This window comes from Bos mutus, unplaced genomic scaffold (assembly GCF_027580195.1).
Source record: "Bos mutus isolate GX-2022 unplaced genomic scaffold, NWIPB_WYAK_1.1 CTG967, whole genome shotgun sequence".
NCBI classification, from domain to species: Eukaryota; Metazoa; Chordata; class Mammalia; order Artiodactyla; family Bovidae; genus Bos; species Bos mutus.
Window position 1 is genome coordinate 44,547 of NW_027220442.1, and position 25,977 is coordinate 70,523.

The 25,977-nt window shown below is 46.9% G+C and overlaps 2 long non-coding RNA genes and 1 other non-coding gene across 6 annotated transcripts; all 3 read right to left on the reverse strand.

Annotated features, from left to right (window-relative positions):
* Positions 1-2,717: 2,717 nt before the first annotated feature.
* Positions 2,718-18,327, reverse strand: LOC138987182 (uncharacterized). Of its 4 annotated transcripts, XR_011463583.1 has the most exons (6): positions 17,788-18,327; positions 10,124-10,260; positions 8,556-8,790; positions 7,854-8,076; positions 7,441-7,526; positions 2,718-6,131 (listed from the first exon to the last, which is right to left on the reverse strand). It is a non-coding gene; the product is annotated as an uncharacterized lncRNA (long non-coding RNA). The 4 variants fall into 4 exon arrangements; XR_011463582.1 differs by lacking the exon at positions 7,441-7,526 and having other exon boundaries at positions 17,788-18,318; XR_011463584.1 differs by lacking the exons at positions 7,441-7,526; positions 7,854-8,076 and having other exon boundaries at positions 2,718-3,666; positions 5,462-6,131; positions 17,788-17,989.
* On the reverse strand, positions 13,238-13,309 carry TRNAC-ACA (transfer RNA cysteine (anticodon ACA)). Its single transcript has one exon. It is a non-coding gene; the product is annotated as a tRNA-Cys (tRNA).
* Positions 18,328-21,324: 2,997 nt separating the features above from the next.
* LOC138987183 (uncharacterized) lies at positions 21,325-25,964 on the reverse strand. Its single transcript, XR_011463585.1, has 2 exons — positions 23,022-25,964; positions 21,325-22,581 (listed from the first exon to the last, which is right to left on the reverse strand). It is a non-coding gene; the product is annotated as an uncharacterized lncRNA (long non-coding RNA).
* Between the last annotated feature and the right edge of the window lie 13 nt (positions 25,965-25,977).

Sequence of the window (25,977 nt, forward strand, 5' to 3'; positions counted from 1 at the left end):
TGCTGGCACAGTCTCTTCTTTGGCCATTGGGAGGTGGACCTATTGTTGAGCCTTGGCCTGGGTGGGTGCTGTGGGGGTTCTGACAATGGGCAGCACAGTTGGGCTGGCGTCCTCTGTGCTTGCTGGCCGCTCTGGGTTGGTGGGCAGGTTGAGTGCCTACAGGAAGGCAGTACTTTATGCCATGGAACTGTCTGCATAAAATGGTTCTAATGGTGACATTGGACCTCTGTGTATTTTCCACATTTAAAAAACTGTATGTCTGTGTGTGTGTGTGTGTGTGTGTGTGTGTGTGTGTTAAAGACAGGAAAATTCTGAAGTCAAACAAAAAATTGGATCACATGATAAAATATGAATAAGCTTCAAAAACATGACACTGTGTAAGAAACTGGACCTAAATGGCCACAGTTGTACAAACCCATGTGCTTGAAATACACAGAATAGGCAATTCCATGAGGATGAAAGAGTGAGGAATGTGGAATTTAAAGTGACTGATTAAGGAACATTAGGTGTCTTTGTAGGGAGATAAAATATAAAATCTTCTGGATCAGATAGTGATGATGGCTACACAACTATATAAATAGGCAATCACTAAAATATAGTGCTCAAAGGAGAATTTTTGGGTATATGATATATATTTCAACTTAAAATGATTAATTTGATTTTTTTTCAAAAATAACAAAACCCACATATTATCCTCAGTGCTTTATTTGGTTCTCACTCTAAGCTCTGTAGACATAAACAAACATGCCTGTGTCTGTGTGTGCATGCTCAGTCGTGTTTGACTCTTTGTGACCCCATGGCCTGCAGATAGCCAGGCTCCTCTGTTCATGGAATTTTCCAGGCAAGAATACTGGAGTGGGTGGCCATTTCCTACTCCAGGATATTTTCCTGATCCTTCACTGTTTCTTCAGAATTTGTCTCCAGAGCAAGGAGTCAGCCACCACCACTCGCCTAGGCTGAGACTCAGGGCACACACAGGAGTGGGGACATGCTCTGGTGGGAAAGAGGGAAAGTGTGTCCTGCTCAGAGCGTGTAATATGGGGAAGCCAGAGGCAGGCTGGCAGGAAGAGGGCCATCCCAGGTGACAGCTTAGATGAGATTTGGCTTCCCCCATTTGGTACTAAATTGAAAGGAAGAAAAATAAGGAAGGTGACAGTCACTGACCACGCACTGAATCCTGGAGCCCATTGCTGCAGGGGCTGGGGTCTGGTTTTCCAGGTCGGTTGCTGCAGGGCAGGGCCTCGTGACTGGAAGGAGAGGTTCCCCAACTTCCCAGTGTGTTAAGAAAGTTCTTCATTTCAACATCCTTCTCTGGTCGTCTTCAATTGGATACTCTGTGGATAAACTTGAAACAGTGTTTCTTAAATTAATTGCAAACAAAGGTAATAATTACGTTATTGTTGAGTAACAATGATAATGTTAATTTTCATTATAATTAATTTCAAGATTTCTCATTGAATACCTACATTACAATACAAATATTAACAAAAACCCCCAACAACCTGTCGGGCCATCTGGTCGACCTCGCCACAGCAGCCACCAATCTGTCAGCTTTGTGATCCTCACACAGATGTATCCGTGTCTCATACCCGGGAAACACAGCGCCTCCACACGGACACCATCCTTTCCACTTCTGAGCCCGAGGAGAATAGAAGGGACTCCTGGCGCCCCTGGAATAGATGCAGCCCGACCTGCAGGAAACCCGTCTGCGGAGTCCTGAGCACGTGACCGGGAACCGTGGCCGCCTGGGGGACGACCGTGAAGGCAGCGGGACGACCGTTCCCCCAAGGAGGCAAGGAAGCGCTTCCGGCGCTCTTTGGGGAGGAGGACGGGCGGCCCGTGGTCCCTGCCGGTGCCTCCTGTTCTGGACACCAGGGCCGGCCGTCTCCGGGGAGAGGACACACGTTTGTGAATCGGGACTATCGGGGTCCATGGGGGAGGCTGGGAAGACTGGACATGTCTGCGTGCGTCCGTGTGGTCCGCACCTCCGGGCGCGTGGGAAACATGGAGAAGGTGTAACCCCGCGGACGCCGGCGCCGTGACCTTTCCTGCTCGCGCTCAGCTGCCCCGGCGGTGCCCGCGGGCAGAAGGGGCCCCGCGGCGCTCTGGTCCACCCGGCCGGGCAGCGACACCGACCGCCGCCGCCCGCCCAGGCCGCGGACCTGCAGCCCGAATCTCCGGCGACAGCAGGCTCTTCCCGGGTCTCATGGCACCGGGAGCGTTGCCGCTGTCACCCCCGGCCTCTGGAGCTCTGCCCCGGGCTCGGCGGCCGAACCTTCGCGGGAGTCGCCAACGTTCCCCAGGAAGGGACGGGCTCACGGCGGCCGCTGGGTGGCTCCCGACGGGCGGCGCACACGGCCCCGGGCGGACCCCGACCGCCGGGCCGCCCTGACGCCCCGCTTGTCCCGCGCGTCCGCCTGGGAGCCGGCTCCCGGCCCGGCAGGGCGCGGAGACCCAGACACCAGACGGGAGGGCGGGAGCTGGGAAGACCTCCCCGGGCAGCTGCGGGAGAAGGCGCGCTCCTCAGCGATTCCCGAGGCTCGGACCCAGGCGGCCCAGAGGGCAGGTCCCTGCTCCCGGGCGGACTTAGGAATTTAGTGAGACTTAGACTGTGTGGACTGTAAAACTGAAACCATGAAAGGACTGGGTAAAATCATGTATGAATGATTTTTATTCTGTGGAATAGAAAGAGTGGAATCATGATACAACAAAAAAAAAAAACAGTCTCTTCAGAAGCCATCAAAGAAATGAATGATAAACAGCCATAGATCACCTTTTCATATTCCACACGGAAGGTCCAATGATAACAACTCAGCGTGGGAGGAACATTTGTGCAAATACTTGTGTACTAAGATTGTTGATATTAGTATCACTCAGTATAAAAACAGAACATTCAGGAAACAGCCATTAAGAGGGATCTGGGAAGGAAATTTGTATCGGTACTGACTTGGAAAGATCTGTATGATGAATTGTTGGATAAAATAGCCAAGTTATAGGATTTCCACTGGTGCTAAAAAAAAAAAATATATACATTTGTACATTTATCTTTTAAATGAACTAAGATGGAAAGGCAAATGAATTAGAACAGCTAAAGCAGTTTTATAAAAAGAATACAATCTTTCCCATAGCTTGGCACCTGGTGCCAGAAAGAAGTGTCTTCAGAAACCAAAAGGAGCCACACTGCCTGCTTTTCTGCCTCCTCCTCCTGTGGCCTCCAGGCAGGCAGCTGGCATCCTAGCCCCTTAAAGTCACTGCTCCACTCAGACAGACGCAGATCCAAGGAGGGGTTGGTATGACCTTGGCTCTGCAGACTTGGGCTCCTCAGCCTCTTGCCTCATCCTGGGAGCCCCCAGCCAGTCAGTCATCACCCCAGTCTTCCCCACCAGAGGCTACTGGCCCCACTCTGCAGGGGGCAGCCCTTGTCTCTATGAGCTCTGAGCTGTTTTCCCAAAGGAAGGATTTTCCCTTTGCACCGCAGGTATGAAGCAAGGGGATGACTGACTTTTTGCACCTGGACCCATCGCACACTTTGTCCTCACATCTGGCCCCAATTATCCCCATGAGGGTAGAAGAAGGCCATTCCCTTTACATAGGAGGTGTGAGTCAATGGGACGCCTGAGCTTTCACATCTGGACCTTTCATGCACATTTGGTATGCACTCAGCTCCTGAAGACACAAGACAGAGACAGGGTTAGGCCTCTTAGTGTGGTGTGGCCATTGCTTTCATAAAATATCCAGGGTCTCTAAGCAGCACCAGGGAGGCAAGAATAAAAAAAGCATGCAATCATTCAAGCCACACACACACACACACACACACACAGGAGAGACTATAGAATCCACCTGATCCTAAGGGAAAATGCAACTCTGGAATCAACCATGTCAATGTGTTATGCAGAAGATAATCTAAATGACCTGATTCTTTAACAAATTTTCAATTATTAATAAATATTTGTTGTCCTTGTGTTTATTCTGAGATTACTGAGAGTAACATGGCCAGTTTTACATTTACTTAAAAAAGATTTATTTCATGGGGCAAAATTTAATAAAACTTTACTTTTCTTCAAGTAAAACTCCAGCATACAGTATTTAAAAAAATACTACTTTCCTGAGCCAGAGCTGGCAAGTTTTTCTAAAGGGCAGATAGTAGATATTTTAGACTGTCATATGACCTCTGCTGCATCTACTCAATTCTGTTATTGCAGCAGGAAAGCAGTCTTAGATATCTTTATAGACACTGAAATTTGACAGCCATATAATTCATATGTCTCAAAAAACTTTATAACATTTAAAATAATAAAAATCATTCTCAGCTTTTAGGTCCAACCAGCACAGGTTGTGGTAGAATTTGACCCAGGGGATGCAGGATGCTATGGCCTGATCTATAAAACCACAGTGGAACTGTGAGGGGAAGCATGCTGACTGAAACTGCCCACCCTGGCCAGGCACCACAGTAACCATTTGCATGAGTTGTTTTATGACAGGAGGTCCTGGTAAGGAACAGGGAACTAACAAGCCTCCAGCAAGCTGGAAGAGTTCGGGAAAGGTCAAAAGGAGACATCACAGGTCCGACCACCTCCCAGAATCCTTCTCTCTGGCATCCATCTTGGCTGAACCAAGATGTGCACCAGCAGGAAGGACTCTGAGTCAGAATGATTGGCTAAAGACAACCCCAAAACTAATCCCATCACCATAAAACCCGAGACTGTGAGCCGTGTGGCAGAGCTGTTCTGGGTTCCCTTACCCTACTGCTCTCCATGTGGGTGCCCTTTCCCAATAAAATCTCTGGCTTTGTCAGACATGTGTCTCCTCAGACAATTCACTTCCGAGTGTTCGACAGGAGCCCAGTTTCGGGCCCTGGAAGGGTCCCCCTTCCTGCAACAGTACCACCTGATGTGGAACACCCACTTTGTTCTCAGGAATCAGTGACCTGTAAGGATGTGGTTGTGAGCTTCATCCAAAAAGGCCAGCCCTGTCTTGTGATGCTGGAAACATCAGTCATCTGTGGGTGAGACTGTCACCATTTAATAGAGAATCACCCAGAGCAGCTTGGCCGGAGTCAACTCTCATCCCCACCCCCCACCTCTTCTAAGGCTCACATTTACCTGAAGGACATTTTTAACAAATTATATTTTAAACTAGCCCTGAAAGAGAAGACACTTTTCAGACAAGCACAAATGAATAAATGAATTATAAAACTTACTACAATGTTCTCAAGCAGTTTAATATTTCACTATATGGGTTTTTTCCTCTATAAACTAGCAAGTTCCATAAGGGTGAAGGACATCTAAGAAATTACATAAACAAGATCAGAGCCCTGGGAAGTCCTAAATATCTGTCTCCTTGAACTGAGAGCTTAGGGCAAAACTTAGCAACTTCCCATATTTTAGCTTAATACTGAAAATGGATTTTAGTGATATTTTCAATTAAAGTTTTCAATGCATCAGTTTAGCAGGGGACTTACCAGAGTGAAACTCATCTTTCTTGCAATAATCCAGTTACTCCACACACAAGATGCCTGTGCCTTGAGGCTGTGCAGTTAGAAACTGCCCATATTATCAGGGAAAGAGCACACATTTCAAAGCAGGTTATGTGTTTAGGAGAGAGTGGGGGGGGGATGATGCGGGGAAAGGAACAAGTCCATCTCCCTGGAAGGTAGAGGAATCAGGTCCTGATTCACTGAATTGGGAGCATCTATTTTCCACATAGATTTTCAGAGACGCAGCTGGTGAGGACAGCGGATTGGAGCTGAGCTTGGCTGTCCTCCCACAGAAAGGAGAGCTGAAAATACCAGACTACTGCACGTTGGAGCAGCCTGACAAGGCCGCTGCACAGAAACCCCCCTCAAAGCCTGATGTGCCAGTCAAGGTTGTGGACAAAAACAAAAAGTCCCCACAAAATTACAGCCAGGAGAAGTGTGCATCCGTCTCCCATTTAGATGCGGAGGGAGGCAGCCCAGGGTTGGTCTGGCAGGGCTGTCCCAGAAAGCTCCATTCCCATCCTAGGAATACTGTTCTGTCATCCCAGGGGCGTTTGCCCCTCCAGGGTGGACAGGGAGCAGAATGGAGCCTCCCTTTCTAGGCTGACGTTCCCAGCAGCAAGACAGCAGGAGAAGAAGAGCCAGGTTCTTTCACCTAGAAAATAGTCAACAAGTTGCACAAATTGTTTTCCCTCCATCCTGGAAGGACAGCTTGTCTCATAAGCATCCCAGCTTCAGAGGATGATGGGAATGTCTGTAGTCTCGGGCAGCCATGTGCTCAGTTCAAAACTGAGTGTGCAATCACCCTAGGAGAGAAGTGACCAGACTCCTAGGAGCCAAATGGGCGTGTCTGCCATGTTCCCTCTACCCACCCTTCCCAGAGCTCTTGCTGTATGAGAGTTTGTCCTTCAAATTGCATCCATTCACATTTCAGGAATGGGCTGAAAATCATGAGTTCATGGGTGGTTCTCATTAGATTTGCTGGTAGGCCATTGATTGAACTCCACTGCTAACTCACAGAGTGTCTCTGGCCAGGGGTGGCACTGGGGCAGGCAGTGTGGGCGAAGAATAATAAGGTACCCAGTGGGAGCACCAAGGTGTCAGCAGAGGCATCAAATCACAGGGGAAAGGAAAACACGGGGATACACTTGGGGTCAACACCCACATAGTGTTGTAGGAAAATAACTAGAATTAAGTAATTACTTCCCTGATGGTTCAGATGGTAAAGAGTCTGCCTGCAGTGCAGGAGACCCAGGCTTGATCCCCAGGTGGAGAAGATGTCCTGGAGAGAGGAGTGGCTCCCACTGCAGTATTCTTGCCTGGAGAACCCCGTGGACAGAGGAGCACGGCAGACTATAGTACATAGCGTTGCAGTCAGACCTGACTGAAGCGACAGCATGTATGCACACAGATACCTTAACAAGAAGACTAGTGAAGACCAGAGACATCAGAAGAGCCTAGACCTTTGAAGAGCTTCGAGAGTGCTCCATGCCCAAGATGTAAATGGAGAGTACATGGAAGGCGCCGACTACAGCTCCCCCTACGGCTCCTCTTGTCTGTCTCCCCCATTAGTAGGTCAAGAATGAACCAGGGGACCCTGAGTGGGCAAAGCAGAAGCCCGAGGGCAGGACCCACCCTCCCTGGCCAACCCCCTTCCTTCTGTCTCCACAGCCCAGGGGCCCCAGCCACCTGTGCTCCATGCCACACACAGGTGTAAACAGGTGTTATCACTTCTCCTAAAGACTGAAGCACACTGGCGGAGAACTAGCACCTCCCAAACAGTGACACCCAACTTTAGACTAATGTGAAATTTAGGAAAATACAAATTGATGTTAAAACAGCTTATAACATAGCTTTTATTTTCACCAATGCCTGCATTATACAATTAGTCATAAGTAATCTTGTTCTAAACATAGGCTTTTAATTTAGAAATAATGCTGTTTTCTACTTTTTCAAAAATGTACCTTTGCAGCCAATGTTCAATTCCTCCCATGTCTTCTTAACCAAAGCAGACTTTTTTTTTTTTTTTTTTTTTGCATCTTCAGAGACCCTGTCAGAGTGTTTCCTGAAGGTTAGGTGAGAGTTTCCCAGGTCACAGTCATCCCTTCTCCTGTTGCCAATCCCTTCTCCTGTGCCAATCAGCACAGGTTTTTTAACCATAAACGCTGGTTCTGAGAGCACTCACTGAGTGACTGGCTCGCATAGACACGGAGCACTTTGTCCCCATCAGCGTCTGTGGCTGGTGTGGCAACACTTGGAAGCAGCCTGGCGTCCCGGCCCTCACGCTGGGTGAGCCACCCTGCTGGCCCCTTCCCTCACCGCTTCCACCCCCAGGATCCCAGGGCGTTGGGCCCTCAGGGCCGCTCTGCACTCCTACCTGACCCCTCACGGGTATGGACAAGTCATCCTTGTGCCGGTCCAGGAGGAAGGAGGTTCTGTCACAGCCCAGGGAGACCCACGGAGGAGGCCCCATCCCCTCAGAGGCTCAGGACTCCTCACGGAGGTGTAGGGGGATCTTGGCAGCTGAGGAGCCTCAGTGCCTGCCCTCTGGGTTCTCACCCGCTGAACAAAGACTGCAAATGCCTCTGGAAGTGGGGTGGCTGTGGGGCAGGTGAGACTCAAGTGGGTCCAGTGTGGAGGGCAGGGGTTTCTAAGTTGCAAAGCACAGGCCAAGTCTTTTCTGAGCTGGAAGTATGGACCGCTCAGAACCTGCCCACCAAATGGAGGGATTGGTTGGCATCCTTGTTGAGGCAGTCTGAGTGTGGGCTGGAAAGGAATCTCCAGGCACAGCATTTCAGAAGGCAGTGGGTTGATTACAAACAAAGAGATAATGTGGGCATTGCCAGCACAGTGGGCTGACCTCCTGGCAGACCAGGGAGATTTGGCAGTTTTTGTGGGTTTAATAACCAATTTTTATGGCCTCAAGACAAAAAAATTCCTGCTGTAGGGCTGGCATCAGGTGATTGATTAGGGTGCTATGGGGTGTTTACTGGAGTGGGCATCTTTGCCTAATTGGGAGTCAGGAAGCTTGTTAGTGATGATTGGGGGTTTTGGCAATGGTTACAAAGGGCTGAGTTACCTTCAGAAGTGTCGTTGGTCCTGGGCTTGGCTTCTGTGGCCTTGGACAGGACTCACCAGTCCTGAGTGTAGGTTTCTTAGAGAGAAATGAGGCGATGGTGGAGGAGGAGAGCTCCTGGTGAGAGCCTGGACCTGACATCCATCCTTCTTGATCTCAGCACAGGAGCTGCGGGTTTCTGTGTGTGCAGCTGTCCCCAGGTCAGAGCAGCTGCCTTCTCTGGGCCTGATGTTCAATCCTGATTACATAAGACAGATGCAAAACATGAGAGTTAAGACCTTCATCAGGTTGTCCTCTGACCCCTTCATTCACAGCCTGGAACAGTGCTTCATGACACCTGCTGTCCCCACTACACACTCAGGGCTCCCTCCCCAGAGCACGTTCATGGAGGCCCACTTTGTTCCTGGCCCATTCCAGACATGGGCTCAGCTGTAGGTCAAGCAGGAGGCTGCAGACCCCAATTCTTATATGAAACTAACAGGCTCAGAGACAGAAAAAATAAAATGTACACAAAGTCCAATGGTAATATGTATCTTGGGGAAAAATAAAATCAGGAAGTTTAGGTGAATTTCAGAATGTATTTAGAGAGTAATCAATGGGGATGGCAGAGTGTTCTGAGCTGGGAGTGCAGCAAGTGCCAAGACCCTGAGGCCACAGTGGAAAGCATGTTCAGGGTTTTAATAGTGTGGATTCTTTGATTTTTCTTGAGTCTATTTTCCTTTCTCTTTTCTAGCTCATTAATATAAACCTGGGCACCAGTTTCTTGAATTCAGCATATTATATTGTGGTGAGTCAAAGTGAAAGCTTCAGTGATTTTGGATCAAGTGAGCACCTGTTTATTGAGTGGTCTCTCTGGGCCTGGCACTGTGGGAGTAACCAGGAGGCTGTGGAATGGACATGAAAGTCTCCCCCTTGATGACCTTGGTCATGAATTTCCACCATGTCCTGAGGCCACTTTCTCCTGCCCTCACCTGGGTCATGAATTCTGGTCCAAATACTCTCATATCTTCATCCTCTGTAATTCCTTCCAAATGTTTCTAACCAAAGATCCACCAAACCGCTCAAAGGCAATGTGGCCCCAAACGAGTCCATCCTCTAAGGGTAGCCACTAAGCGCCCTGCCCTCAAGTCCCAGGAGTGGCATCCGCCTCGTCGCACCCAAGCACCTCCCACCGTGATCCCACCACTGCAGAACTCCCCACCGTTGTCTCCAGCCTCAGACTGCACACTGTCCTTCACCTCTGCACCAAGCCACTCCCCTCAAGTGGAGGGCAATTGCACACAGAACACCATGTGTGGTCATTGCCCGTAAAGAGGAGCTATGCCAGAGCAGAGGGCAGAAAGGTTTCCCTGAGCAGGTAGAAACAGGCCAGTGTGGCAGCAAAGTTCACACAAGGGTTGAGGCCGGCAGCACACTGCAGCCCCTTCCCCCAGTTCCCCAGGGGGGCCTGTGATCTCAGGCTACCGTCTTGGTGGGCTGCCTCCTGTGTTAGAGGGATGCCCCGTTCATTCACTCATCTTGTGTTTTGTCTTTGCACCCAGTGCCAGTCTTCAGCTAGATAACTAACTCACCCTTAGAGACCCAGTTCAGAAGTTGCCCACTCCATGAAGACTTGCTGATGGCCACCCCTTCTTCTTGGTGCATCTGGGCTCATCTGAAACTCCCCAGGGCTCTGATCATGCTTGATTACCTCTCCAGCCTGTGAGATCTGTGAGGAAGGAACTCAAACTGTGATGATGCCTCAATGAGCAGTAAAAGAAACACACCACATGTGAGTTCATCAAAGGTCTCTTTCTTCTCTTCCCTCTTTCTGGGACCAGGAGCTGAGGGGCCGTGTCTCACCCTCACCTCATCTGACACTTTAGTAGTTAGCAGGATTTTTATTTTCAATTGAATAAAGAAAGTTCATGACTGTACATCCTTGAGAAACAAATGGCAGGACTCCTTCCAGATACCCGAGCCAAAAGATGACATCCTGGGAACATAAGCTGTCTGGGCCCCTGGGCAGCAGGAAGTAGGAAAACAGAAACAGTCTTTACCCTCTGCCACCAGGACACGCTTGCTCCCTCTTTGGACTTAACCAACATACCTCATTACAATTAGCTGACTACAGCTGTAATTCAAGGTCTCTCCTTGGATGGTCTGTCTTTTGGAGACAGATTTAGAGGTCACCAGACCTCAATTCTCAGAGAAGGCAATGGCACCCCACTCCAGTACTCTTGCCTGGAAAATCTCATGGGCAGAGGAGCCTGGTGGGCTGCAGTCCACGGGGTCACTAAGATTTGGGCATGACTGAGTGACTTCACTTTCACTTTTTACTTTCATACATTGGAGAAGGAAATGGCAACCCACTCCAGTGTTCTTGCCTGGAGAGTCTCAGGGACGGAGGAGCCTGGTGGGCTGACGTCTATGGGGTCGCATAGAGTCGGACACGACTGAAGTGACTTAGCAGCAGCAGCAGAAATTCAACTTACCCAAATCTGGAAACACTATTTTAGACAGACATTCCTAAAATATAATTATTCTTAATAGAGCCTTTCTTTGTTTTTTATGATATTGTCATTGTTAAAGAATACTGCCCCTACTTTTTTTTTTTTTTTTTTTGACAGCTTTAATTTTTCAGCACTTTATTTATTTTTTTTTTTATTTGATAAATTTAACACCTTTTATTGCCATACCTCATTTTACTGTGCTTTTGCTTTAGTGAGCTTTATAGATACATGTTTTTTTTTTTCCCTTGTTAATTTTCTGTTTAGTTGATCTATCCATAAGTAAAAAGTCTCCCACTATTATTGTGTTATTGTTAATTTCTCCTTTTCATACATGTGCTCCCATGTTGGGTGGATATATATTTATAATTGTTGTATCTTCTTCTTGGATTGATCCTTTGATCATTATGTAGTGACCTTCTTTGTCTCTTTTCACAGCCTTTGTTTTAAAGTCTAATTTATCTGATACGAGTATTGTGACTCCTGCTTTCTTTTGGTCCCAATTTGCATGGAAAATCTTTTTCCAGCCCTTCACTTTCAGTCTGTATGTGTCCCTGTTTTGAGGTGGGTCTCTTGTAGACAACATATTAGGGTCTTGTTTTTTGTATCCATTCAGCCAGTCTTTGTCTTTTGGTTGGGGCAAGAAATTACTAATAAGTATGATTCACCATTTACTTTATTGTTTTGGGTTGAGTTTATACACTATTTTTGTGTTTCCTGTCTAGAGAATATCCTTTAGTATTTGTTGGAGAGCTGGTTTGGTGGTGCAGAATTCTCTCAGCTTTTGCTTGTCTGAAAAGCTTTTGATTTCTCCTTCATACTTGAATGAGATCCTTGCTGGTACAATAATCTGGGCTGTAGGTTATTTTCTTTCATCATTTTAAGTATGTCTTGCCATTCCCTCCTGGCTTGAAGAGTTTCTATTGAAAGATCAGCTGTTATCCTGTGTTATTTGTTGTTTTTCCCTTGCTGCTTTTAATATTTGTTCTTTGTGTTTGATCTTTGTTAATTTGATTAATATGTGTCTTGGGGTGTTTCTCCTTGGTTTTTATCCTGTTTGGGACTCTCTGGGTTTCTTGGACTTGGGTGATTATTTCCTTCCCCATTTTAGGAAGTTTTCACTATTATCTCCTCAAGTATTTTCTCATGGTCTTTCTTTTTGTCTTCTTCTTCTGGAACCCCTATGATTGAATGTTGTAGCGTTTAATATTGTCCTGGAGGTCTCTGAGATTGTCCTCATTTCTTTTAATTCGTTTTTTCTTTTATCCTCTCTGATTCATTTATTTCTACCATTCTATCTTCTAATTCACTAATCCTATCTTCTGCCTCTGTTATTCTACTATTTGTTGGCTCCAGAGTGTTTTTAATTTCATTTATTGCATTATTCATTATATATTGACTCTTTTTATTTCTTCTAGGTCCTTGTTAAACCTTTCTTGCATTTTCAATCCTTGTCTCCAGGCTATTTATCTGTGATTCCATTTTAATTTCAAGATTTTGGATCAATTTCACTATCATTATTTGGAATTCTTTTCTTTATCAGGTAGATTCCCTATCTCTTCCTCTTTTGTTTGGTTTGGTGGGCATTTATCCTGTTCCTTTATCTGCTGGGTATTCCTCTGTCTCTTCATCTTGTTTAAAATCTGGAAACACTATTTTAGACAGACATTCCTAAAATATAATTATTCTTAGTTGTCCTCTGTGCTTCCAAACAATGAAACGGAACTCCATCCCTCCCTCTTTTGTCTCTTTTATTAGTTTATATCTCATTTACATTTTTTACAGTTTTTTTTTTCTACAGGTACTTTCCTTGTTGACAAACTTGTAACAGATATAAAAATATAACAATATTTAACTTATAATAAACCTAGGCACAATGAAAATATTAAGCTTAATGTTAACAACTCTTAGACATGTCTATATTAGATTAGCAAAGAAACATTAATACTAGATATTTCATATTGAATATTTCCCAGTTCACGTGAATCTGATATTCTTTTAGGTTAATTTCTCTTGTATTTAGAATTGTCTGATTTGTAAGTACTTATTTTTCTTTGAAGTGAAGTGAAGTGAAGTCGCTCAGTTGTGTCCAACTGTTTTCAACCCCATGGACTGTAGTCTAACAGGCTTCTCTGTCCATGGGATTTTCCAGGCAAGAATACTGGAGTGGGTTACCATTTCCTTCTCCAGGAGATCTTCCCGACCCAGGGATTGAACCTGGGTCTCCTGCATTGTAGGCAGATGCTTTACCATCTGAGCTACCAGGGAAATGTGACCCTCAAATGTATGGCCAGCTGGCTTTCAACCAGCATCCTGAAAGGACAGTCTTTTCAACAAGTGGTGGTGGAACAACTAGAGAGCCGGTAAGTGAAACAAACCACCCACTCCCCCCAACCCTTACTTTAAGAATTTTTATTCTTCAACTTTTCTTTGGGCAATTAAATTAGAACTCATTTACCATTTTGGCAATATTATTAAAACAAACAAACAAAAGACACACACTGAGACAGACAAATTGAGACAGACAGACAGAAATCTCATAGTTTTCCACTTGACATTTAAAATGTCTCTTTGACCACCCCCCCCCACCCATTTTTTTGAAGTTCTAATTTGCCCAAGGCTGAGGTCTCAGGCAAAGTGGGCTGTGTATTTCAGGGACATGAAAAGGGTTAACTTCAAGCTTTTCCCTAGGCAGTCTTTTTAACAAACTTGTTGTTTTTAATTGCATATGCAAAAAGAACTGGTTCTGCAGTTTCCAAGAAAAAATTTTTTCAGTTTAACCAATTTTCTCCAGAGTCTAAAGAATATCATGGCCATCCTGTGTCAGAAAGTCACCTTTCCTTTCTGTAGTCATAGTTTTATATCTAAATTATAGGCCAAATGGTGCTCAAATTGACTCTGATGTTAGGGGCAGATCAGCTGATAAAAATCATGGATTGTCCCTCTGGTTGGGAGGTCTTTGTCCCATGAGAAGGATCTGAAGGGTTAAGGGAATTTGCAGAAGTGGGGGAAGCTTGGTCCTTCCCCACCCTGAGAAACAGGAGTAGTTAGAAGGGAATTCTTTAGGATGTTCAGGGGTTGGGGGAAGTTGGTTCCCTCCCCACCTGAGAGATAAGCATAGTTAGAAGGGGAGCTTCAGAATGTTAGGAGAGCTTTTGATCCTTCAGGCTTTTGAATATAGGAGAAAGACCTGGACCGAAGGGAACCTCAGAATCCTCTCCAAGAGATCATGTGGGCATGAAAGGTCGAGTAGGGGTCGTCTAGGAAACCTGATGGAGAGAGACAGAGGGGGACAGGAGACAGGAGGCAACAGGAAGACATGTGGCATGAGTCCCTGAGACCCGGATTCCAACTGAGGGCCCCGAAGGACTGAACGTAAGGAGATTCTGAGTTCTCTCACTGCTTTGGGCAAAAGCTAGTGTGCCTTTCAGAGGCCATTTTTGGGGTTCCCCACAGCACAGGAGTGTGGCTGTGAGGAGTTACCTCATGTCCAAGGTCAGGGGCGGCAGCTGAGAGGAGCTACCTCACATCCGAGGTAAGGAGCAGCGGCTGTGCTTTGCTGGAGCTGCCGTGAAGAGATACCCCATGTCCAAGGTAAGAGAAACCCAAGTAAGATGGCAGGCACTGAGATAGGGCACCAGAGGGCAGACAGATGGAAACCACAATCACAGACAGCTAGCCAAGGTGATCACATGGACCACAGCTTGTCTAACTCAATGAAACTAAGCCATGCCCTGTGGGGCCACCCAAGATGGACGGGTCATGGTGGAGAGGTCCACTGGAGAAGGGAATGGCAAACCACTCAGGATTCTTGCCTTGAGGACGCCATGAACAGCATGAAAAGGCAAAAAGATAGGACACTGAAAGATGAACTCACCAGGTGCCCAATATGCTACTGGAGATGAGTGGAGGAATAACTCCGGAAAGAATGAAGGGATGGAGCCAAAGCAAAAACAACACCCAGTTGTGGATGGGAATGGTCTTAGAAGCAGGGTTTGATGCTGTAAAGAGCAATATTGCATAGGAACCTGGAATGTTAGGTCCATGACTCAAGGTACATTGGAAGTGGTCAAACAGGAGATGGCAAGAGCGAACATCAAGTTGGACTATAGAGAAAGCTGAGCACCGAAGAATTGATGCTTTTGAACTGTGGTATTGGAGAAGACTCTTGAGAGTCCCTTGGACTGCAAGGAGATCCAACCAGTCCATTCTAAAGGAGATCAGTCCTGGGTGTTCATTGGAAGGACCGATGTTGAAGCTGAAATTCCAATACTTTGGCCACCTGATGGGAAAAGCCCCTGATGCTGGGAGAGATTGAGGGCAGGAAGAGAAGGGGACAACAGAGGATGAGATGGTTGGATGACATCACCAACTCAATGGACATGAGTTTGAGTAAGCTCCGGGAGTTGGTGATGGGCAGGGAGGCCTGGCGTGCTGCAGTCCATGGGGTCACAAAGAGTCGGACACGACTGAGCGACTGAACTGAACTGAGTTTATATTTGGGCCAGGCCTTTTGCAGGGCTAAATTTTCCAGTTTCTGAGAATGTAGCCAATGGGTGAGTCTGAGAGAGGCTCCCAGGATGTACCAGAGCTCACTCTTAGCCTATCTGCCATAGAATGGGCTACTGAGAGTCACCGGCTGACAGAAAGGCGTCCCTTTTGTCCCATTGATCTCCTCATGTGACTAATGCACGCAAATGGCTGAGGGACCCAACAGTCTCGCCTGACAGTGAGAGGTGATCCATAAGAACTGTGCAGCTAGGGCACTGAATGACCTGGGCAGAGATAGATTCCACACTTTTCACAAGGGCATGGGGAACATTCTCCAAATTGACCATATGTTAGGCCAGAAAATAAGTCTACTATCAGTTCAGTTCAGTTCAGTTGCTCAGTTGTGTCCAACTCTTTGTGACCCTATGAATTGCAGCATGCCAGGCCTCCCTGTCCATCACCAACTCCCAGAATTCACTCAGACTCACGTCCATCGAGTTGGTGATACCATCCAGCTATCTCATCCTCTGTCGTCACCTTCTCCTGCCCCTAATCCCTCCAATAGACTCAAATCATACAAAGGAATGTTTTCCTGTCACAATGCAATGAAACAAAAATTAATAGTAGAAGGAAAAGTGGGAAAATCCACTTTTATGTGAAGATTAAACACACTCTTAAATAACCAGCAGGCTAAAAAATAATAATGAAAAGGAACTTAGAAAATACCTGAAGACAAATCAAAATATAAATGGAACATGCCAACATGTATGGGATTCTGCAAAAACATCACCAACAATGAAATGTAAAGCTGTGAATGCAAACATTAAAAAGAAAGCTCAAATAAGCGACCTGTCTTTACACCTAGGCAGAAAAGGGAGAGCAAACCAAACTCAAAGCTAGAAAAAGGAATGAAAATAGTAAATATTGGCTCTCAGATAAATATACAGAAGAGGAAAACCAAAGAAATCAATTTTAAACAAAAGTTACTTCAAACAGGTCAACAGAAGTAACAAATCTTTAGCTATACTGATTAAGAAAAAAGACAACTAAAATCAGTAACAAATAGGAAACATAACTACTGATATCAGAAAGTAGCACAGCAAGGGAGAACTCTGAGCAGCTGAGCGCTGTAAGGTTGGATAACCTGATGAAATTCTGTTATTTAAGCCTCAGTCTGTGGTATTCTATTCTGGCAACCCTAGCAAACTAGCACAGCTTTATCCTCTTTCTTGCAAATAAAAGTTATGAAAACAGTGCCCAAACCCACAAAGTATATAAAGTATCCTAAAGGAGGAAAAGAGAAAAGGATGAACTACCTAGGGTGTTGAGAAAAATCTTTTTCTTTGTTTCTTACCAAAGTTAAAATAAGAACGTCAAAACCAACTGAAAAGACTCATGAATAGACATTTTAGAGAAGCCAAACAACAACCGTGGTAGGACAACCAGAAAGTCATTCAGTTGGTAAAAACAGTAAAATAATATAGTAAAATAAAAACAGTAAAATGCATTTTATTTGGAGGTTTTTAAAAAATTCAATTTATTGAAAATTCCAAAGAGGTTATAATACAGGTACATGATTCAAGATACTGAAAATATGCTTTGCCTTAATCTGTGCCTCCTGTCATTTAGCCTGTGTGTCCAGGGCCATCTGGCCTCCATAGGTAGTATTTTGTTTCTTACAGGTCCTTCTAGAGTTCCTTGTAAGCAAACATGAAAATATATTTCTCCTTCATGCCCCAATTCAAAACACAAATAGTGGTATATTAAGCATGGTGTTTTGTTACATGTTCCTTTTATTTATTTGACAATGTCTTGGAAGTTGTCCTCTATCAGGACATAATTTCCTGCAGAGCAGTGCACTGAGTGGATGATGTGGTAGTATAATCCTTCTTGGCCATCCACATTGGGATGAACACTGATATGCAGCAATCTGTTTATATTACAAATAATGCTGCAATGGAGAACTGACCTGTGCTCCTCTGCTGCTAGCAAGTGTAGGATATATTTCTAAAGGATTTGTAACCTGGAGTATTTGTAACTGAGAGAGCATTTGATAAGATGCTACCACTAAGATCCTTCTGAGCCATCAATGAGCCTTTGTCTTTAAACTGCAGCTTCTCTATCACACAACTCCCCCACCTGTGTTTAAAACTGCTTTCCAATGCTTTCTAACCTTCAGAAACCCTCTACAGTCTTTCCTATCATCAGCACTGCCCTTTATTCTCAGTGCAGTTACAACCTCACCGGGTATGTACCTGTTGTCTCCACTCTCCTCTGGGTCCATCACGCTCAACTCACTCCTTTAGAGCTGGAGCCAACATGGCCAGATAACTCCTTGAGTGTAGAGAAATGGGTCATGGATGATCTGAGCCAGGGAGCCTGGTGCCCAGGAGAGAGGGAGTGTCCATAAGGGGTGTAACTGGGGAGAAGGAAAGGTATATTAGGTTTGATCCATGGTAATTTTTCAGGTGAAGTTTCTACAGAGCCCAGACATGGGAGCAGGAATCTTGGTTGGAGAATTTGTGCTTGGGAATTTGTACCCAAATAGCACAGCTAAGATGGGAGGCGGGGACTCCAAAGGGAACAGCCTGTGAGTGAGTCTGCTGTGAACCTGCTGTGAGTGCCAGGGAGAGACACACACGGGGACAGGATGCAGCAGAGAGGCAGGAAGGCAACAGCAGGCATTCCAAAAGGAAGGGGAGAGTGTCATGGCAATAAGGACATGCCACAGAAGCATGTGCCACAGAAGGGTGGCGGTAAATGGAAAAGGGATCAGAAGTCATTCATAAGTCCTGGCAAGTTGTTTCATGAGAGGCTAAGGGCAGAATCAGACCATAGGATACAATGAAAAACAGATAAAATCAGTAGGTAAAACCCATTCATGTTCAAATCGAGATTTTGTTAAAATGCTGTTTTAAGGAACATAAAAATACAGTCTCAGATGGGAGGACGTTGAAGTTTAGGTGATGGCTGACAGAATGATTCCCTGCCTAGAAGAGATGCCATCAGCAACAGTTCTGTGCAGAGTCGGGCAGAGAGCCCATGACACCGGCGGACGGATGTGATGGGAGACACGTGTGGAAAAGGCTGGTGACTGGAGGGCTTCAGGGAAGAGGGAATCTTGCAGACTACATGTACCACTGTGTAGATAACATCAAGGGGGAGCTATTTGGGTCTTAGGAATTACTTAACCTGAAAAAAATTACTTAAACTGAATTTTAAATTGGCACCATGTAAAGTGCAATGGCTTCCCTGGTGGTTCAGGTGGTGAAGAATCTGCCTGCAATGCGGGAGGCACAGGTTTGATCCCTGGGTCAGGAAGATCCCCTGGAGAAGAAAATGGCAACCCACTCCAGTTTTCTTGCCTGGAGAATTCCATGCACAGAGGAGCCTGGCGGGCTATAGTCCATGGGAAAGCATAGTAGGAATAAACCCAGCAACGTGAGGAAGTGTGCTGTGTGCCGGGTTTTTCACCAGGACAAAGCCTGCCAGCTTTGGATCAACCCCTTTTGTCTCTGAACTTTACTTGTATTTTAGTGTCTTTCTCTTTTATAATTTAAAAGTCACATTCCTTAAACTTTCCAAGCAGTTTTCCTGGTAGGCTTTCTCCCATGGAAGTAGGATTTCTAGGCATGGGTTCTATGTTTCCTTTCCACATAAGCTTCATAAAAAGCCCAACATTTTTTTGAGGTAAAAATTCTGCAAACAGTAGAAATAAATTTATTTTGGTCCATACTGGCCAAGACTACAAAAATTGCTCCTCAGTCTCCTGAGTTTAAAATAGGCTCTCTGGTACCATCAAGGTTCCTGCTGATCTCAGATCCTGTGATCTTGCTGGTGCCTTGACTACTGCATGCACTCTGTCTGACTGCCAGGGCCCTGTGTCATCCATCTGTGTGGGCACATGGCATCAATGTGCTGTATTTATGGAGAAGTATTCAGAGCAGGATCAAATCCCGGGATCAGGGACTGGCAGCACTGAGCTAGCACTGACTCCGCCCCCCGCCCCGCCCCCTTTCCGTCACCACGTGTGTGCTCACTCACGTTAACTCAGCCCCCATGTGTTTCCACCCTCCAAGTTGGTGCCCATCTCAGGACCCTTGTCCCTGCTCTTCCCTCTCCTAGAATGCCGTTGTCCTAGAGCTTAAAGTGGCTGCTGTTTTCTGCTCACCTGGATGGCAGCTCAGATATTAACCTCTTGGATGGGCATTCTTGGACCAGCCTGTCTAATGCTGGTGTTTCCCCTTTACCATCCCTCGTGACCCTGATGTTTTCCATCAGTGTTGTTTAGTCACTAAGTCATGTCTGACTCCTGCGACCCCAGGGACTGCAGCCTGCCAGGGTCCTCTATCCCTGGGATTTCCCAGGGAGGAATCCTGGAGTGGGTTGCCATTTTCTTCTCCAGGGTATTTTCCTGACCCAGAGATTGAACCCATGTCTCCTGCTTGGCAGGTGGATTCTTTACCACTGAGTCACCTGGAAAGCTCAGTTTTTTCTTTATAATGCTAATCAAAACTTTTCCCCAATTAAAATTTTTATTTATGAGTCTGTGTACTCCAGAAAATCACATGAGGTCAGGGTCCCTATCTGTTCATTTATTAACGTGTCTCCAGTGATTACAATTCTCAATTGATAAGTATTTATTGAGTAATGAATACAAGAGCCTTAAGGTCCCTTTAATTCAAATTCATGGATTAGAAATGAGACGTGAGCTACCAAGTGTCACACAGGTGGTCACCTCAAGCCAATCCAGAGATAGTGAACTGCACACTTTAGAGCAGAATGAACTGCTAGTGACTGAAAAAGAAGATGGACACTGGGATTCAGGTGAAAAACATTCTCCACAATATAAACTGTGGGAAAATTTAGTGTGACTTATTAGACCAACAGATCTTATGAAAACAGGAGCAAAAATGGCCTCAGTGACTTGATATACCTGAAGGATTCAAACTCAGAGACTCCTAAGACCTTACCCAGGATTTATTGGCATAAAGGTCTTCGGGGGGGGAGCCATCTAAGTGTGTCTCCTGATATTTCATTTTAACATGTTCATGAGCAAAACAACAAATACGAAACAAAAGACACCTTCAAGCCAGTGTGGTTAGGCGATTTAAAATTATTGATTCAAAAGTACAATTTTCTCTTAAAATGAAATGTGATTTCTGCTTCTAAATACAAGAAGGAGTGTCTGGACTTCCTCACCTACTAGTGGTAATTAGAAAGCTGAACAAAATCCATGAAATGAACCCTGAGTCAGAAAGCTTGGCCAGAGACAACCTGGAAACCAACCCCATCACCATAAAACCTGAGACTGCAGGTCACGTGGTGAGAAGTCCCCTGGGCTTCCTCGCCCTGCTGCTGTCCTCCTGCCTGCCCTTCCCAATCAAGTCTCTTGCTTTGTCAGCACGTGTGAGCCCACTCTAGGGCCCTGGGAAGGGTTCCCCTTACTGCAACGATAAGAGCAACAGCGTCTAGACTTCCTCACCTACTATTGGGAATTAGAAAGCTGAACAAAATAGGAAACGGTTCTCAGAACCTGAACAGCAGGCAGTGTTAGGGTTCCAGGAATAGGTTCCTTGAGTGAAGGTGAACACACACATCAACCTGATGACTCTGCAGCTGTCTGTCTTCAGGGGGTTTTCACGCTGCAGCTGCAGGCAGAGGAGCCATAAACATTCTGGCAAAAATCTGAATTGAGAACACTGGTGATCTGGGAGGCCACGGAGGCTATACCCTGTGTGGCAGGGCATCAAAGAGGAGGGAGATACTCAGAGAAAATGTTCCACAACTGCTTAATGATCCCTTTAAGTCTTTATTGAATATCAATATGAGGACACACAGGTGAGATTCCATAATGAACAAAAACACAAAAACATAAAACATTGGTCTCACAAGCAAAAAACCAATTTCTTCTACATTAAATTTTTTTCAAAATATGGCAATTAAATGAATGCTAGTGTGCAGTACTAGAGAGAAGGAAATGGCAACCCACTCTGGTGTTCTTGCCTGGAGAATCCCAGGGACGGGGAGCCTGCTGGGCTGCCATCTCTGGGGTTGCACAGAGTCGGATACGACTGAAGCTACTTAGCGGCAGTAGCAGTGTGTAGTACACACATACATAAATGGATAAGTTTGTAGAAAGCAATTTTTTAAAGATGTCAACAAACCTCTTGTCATTCTAATTTTAGAATTCTAAAAAAGTGAAAAAAGTAATGTGGCAATATGTCTTTGCATACAAAAGGCATTCGAATAGCTTTAGTATTCTTTTAAATTTTTTTTAATTGGTGGAAATTGTTTTACCGTTTTGTGTTGGTTTCTGCCATACAACAATACAAATTAGCCAATAATTATATATATATATGTATATATATTTATATCTCTCGCTTCTTGAGCTTCTTTCCCCTCCTTCAATAGCTTTAGTTTTAAAATGGAAAAGTTATCAGGAGCCCAACATTTAATGTCTAAATACTAAAGAAATCGTTAACAATGTCACACATGTTCCTAACTCAATATTATCCTTCCATTATGATGTTTATGAAGATTTAAAAATACAGATCAGTAAGTGCATTGAGCAGCTACTATTTGCATTGCAAGGGGTCAGCCAGCACCACTTGCGTTAGGCTGAGACTAGGACACTTAAGTGGAGAAGGCAATGGCGACCCACTCCAGTACTCTTGCCTGGAAAATCCCACGGACGGAGGAGCCTGGTGGGCTGCAGTCCACGGGGTAGCTAAGAGTCGGACACGACTGAGCGACTTCATTTTCACTCTTCACTTTCACGCATTGGAGAAGGACATGGCAACCCACTCCAGTGTTCTTGCCTGGAGACTCCCAGGGACGGGGGAGCCTGGTGGGCTGCAGTCTATTGGGTCGAAGAGTCGGACATGACGGGAGCGACTTAGCAGCAGCAGCAGCAGGACGCTTGAGTGGTAGCAAAACAGGAAGGCACATTGTGCTCAGCTTGTGATGTAGGGAAGTTGGAGGCAGGCTGACAGGAACAGGGGCGCCCACGGGATTGCTTAGAGGAACATATTCCCGCCGATTTGTTTCTAATGGAAAGGATAAATGAGGAAACAGTCACTGACCAAGACCGGACTTTGAGGCCTAGTGCTGAAGACTTTGGGGGTCTGGGTTTCCACAATGGTTGCTGCGGGGCATGGGGCAGGGCCTCGTGGGTTGTAGAGCATTTCCTCTGCTTTTAAACAAATATTTAGATATACTGAAACTCTTTGGTCATCTTCAACTGAGCAGTTAGCTATTTTGTGGGTGAATTTTATTAATTACAGACAATAATAGTGATTTTTATTATAGATTTCTATATTTCTCATCTATCAAAACCTACACTATTAGAAACTGTAGAGCACCAAAGTTGTCTGGCCATCTGGTCGACCTGTCGGCGGTGCTCGCCTGACTACAACCAAACGTGAACACAAATCCGGATCGCAGGGCAGAGAAGGCACAGCACCACCACTCCGCACTCGTTTCTCACCTAAGCGTTCTCCCGTCCGCGCGTGTTCAGACGCCCTTCCAGGACTACACACCGCGCCAGGCTCGCGTCTCCTTGGTACCCTCAGCGGAGGGCCCGGGCCGTTTTCTGGATCTCAAACATTTGGCGCCTCTGACCACCGAGCCTGTGCAGGACTAAAGCCGCGCATTGGGCCGCCTCCTTGCTCGCCCACCGCGTTCCCTGTTGTCACCCGTGGCGAGGGACTCGTGTGTGGTCCACACAACTTTCGAGCCCGTAAGGGGAACAGAAGACTACAGGCGGCCCCCGCGAAGACGCAGCAGGGCCTCCGACGAACGCAGAGCTTGACACGACAGCGGCCGTCGGAGAGCAGCTCCCCCGCCGCCCAGCCCTGGTGCGGACCTGGGCCCCCAGGCGATCAGGACGCGGGGTTGGGAGAGCCTAGCCTGGGGATCGCGGTGCCGCTGGGAGGGTCGGGCGCGCAGCCCAGCGCCGCCTTGTTCCGCGTGTCCGGCCAGGCTCCACTCCGGGGGAAGACGCCCAGGATCCAGGGACGGCCGACGGAGACACACGGCTACTCCCAGCCGAGGCGGGAAAACAAAAATGCTGATCCAGGACACCGCGCGGGGCACTTTACTCTCCTGGCTGCGAGCCGTACCCCAGGCGGCCCCGCGGGCGGAGGAAACGTCCGGATCGCCGTCTAGCTTCTAAAGACACGGCCCGTGCTCGCCACGCAAGCCTGACCGTTCAAGAGGGAGCAGGACGCGTCCAGGCCCGGAGACGGGGCCCAGGCGCGCCCGCCAACGAGCCCTGCGAGCCCATACTCGGCCGGTCTGGCCAAGCACCAGAGACTGGAGCGTGGGGACCCCGGAGGGAGACGAAGGCCCCTAACGGTGATCCAGGAGTTTGGCCCACGAGGCACAGGCACAGGCACTCCGGCGCCGCAGACCCTTTCTCTGCTCGCTCCGAGGCCCCGCGATGGAAGACCGCGAGGAGATGCTGGTCGACCAGAGCGAGCGGCAACCCACCCTTTAACGCCGCAGCGCCAGGCCGCTTCACGAAAACCTGCAGATCCAATCTTCAGCAGGAGCAGGCATGCCCAGGTCTCCGCAGTACCATGGTTATTGCCACCAGTGCTGCCGGCCTCTGGAGCTCTACGCCGCATTCTCCGGCTGAATCTCAGCCCTTAGGAAGGTCGCCGAAGGAAAGGAACGCTCTGAAAGCGGCCGCCAGGGGCGCCCGACAACCGGTTCGAGGGTCCCCAGGACGAGTCGCCTGCAGGCCGCAGCCGCGCCGAACGCCCTAACGCCCGAGCTCGCCCGGGGCCTCTGCCTCGGAGGGGACTCCCCGCTCGGGACAGCGCGACGCGGCGTCGCGGAGCGGCCCAGGCGGCAGACGAGGGCGGGCGGAGAGCGGGAGGCCGCGGCGGAGAGGCCCTCCCCGCGAGACTGCAGGGCCGCAGGCCAACCTGAGCAAGGGAGATTCTGCAGGGGGCTGGGCTGTGTGAACTGTGAGCTGAAACAGCGAAAGGAAAACAGAAAGCAAGCAAGCACGGAAGACATCTTATTCTGTCATTTCAGAGTTGAGATGTTACTCAAGTATAAAAATACAAGGCTCAGAAGCCATAAAGGAAACGACTGAAAACTTGACTATGTAATTGGTCTTTTAGTCTTTACCAAGCAAAGGCAGGTGACAAGAAATGGGTGTGTGAGAACGTTTGTGCGACTACATATATATTAAGAACGTTGGTATCAGGATTACATAATAACAGAATGTAGAAAACACGGCAAGGGACCAATTAAGTAAATTTTCAGTGCATTCACATAACACAAGACTATCACTTTGCTTTTTGGTTTATTGCTGTTGTTTAAATGAGTTAGATCCATAGGTATTGAGTTGGAAAGATGTCGATGGCAAACTGTCAAATGAAAACACAAAGTTTTAGCACTTACTACTGGAAGTGATTTTTAAAAAATGAAGCGGAAAAATGAAGAGTTAGAATAGCTAAAGCGGTTTTAAAGAGCAAGAATCAAGTCTTCCCTACAGCCTGGTGTCTGGACAGAAAGATGTGCCAGAAACAAAGATGGGCCACACTACGTGCTTCTCTGCTGCCTCCTACTATAGTCTTGGGAAGGCAGCTGGCATCTCAGCCCCTGCACCTCTCTGCTCCACTAACACTCAGAGCCCCTGCAGGCAATCAGAACTCTGACTCTGCAGGCCTGGGGTCCCTATGTCCACAGTCTCTTCCTTCATGTCAGGAGCCTCGAGCAATTCACTTGGTTTGCCCAATCATCCATGCCCAGAGCTGCAGGCTCTAACATACACCTGTGCAGTCCTCTCCATAAGCTTTGAGCTGATATCCCAAGGGAAGACCATTCCCCTCACAAAACAGGTATGAACCACGGGAACAACTGGAAGTTTGCACCTGGACCCATTATACAAACTCTGTGTGCACACTCAACTCCCAAAGACACTACCCTTTTCACTGTGCTGTTTGCATGGTATGGCCATTGCTTACTAGAAGCATCCAGACTCACTTATGTGGCAGGAAGAAATACTAAGTACACACACACCTGTGCGCACACACACACGCACGCACACACACCCATGTACAAACATAGAGGCACACACACACCCCAGGAGCTAATCTGGACTCCTGCTAGGGCTGGCAGTGGTGGGAGCAGAAAAGAGATCACTGTTGCTGCTTCCCGGGTCCTCTGCGCTGGCAGACCCTGGTTGCTTTGCTGACTTCACTGTGGGGAGTGAGGGCTTGGAGCGCCCTAGTCTGCAGTTTGCTGTCCAGCGCCCTGTGCTTTATTCAGTCCACTCTACCCTCTCTCCTCAATGCACAGTCACCGTTAAAAATAAGAATGGACACACATTGATTTCAATTTTCAAACTTGAACAAAGTTTAAGAACAGAGAGAAATTGGGTTATTGTGAAGAAGGTAGTGAGGAAATTTTGTTTATCTTTGTCTATA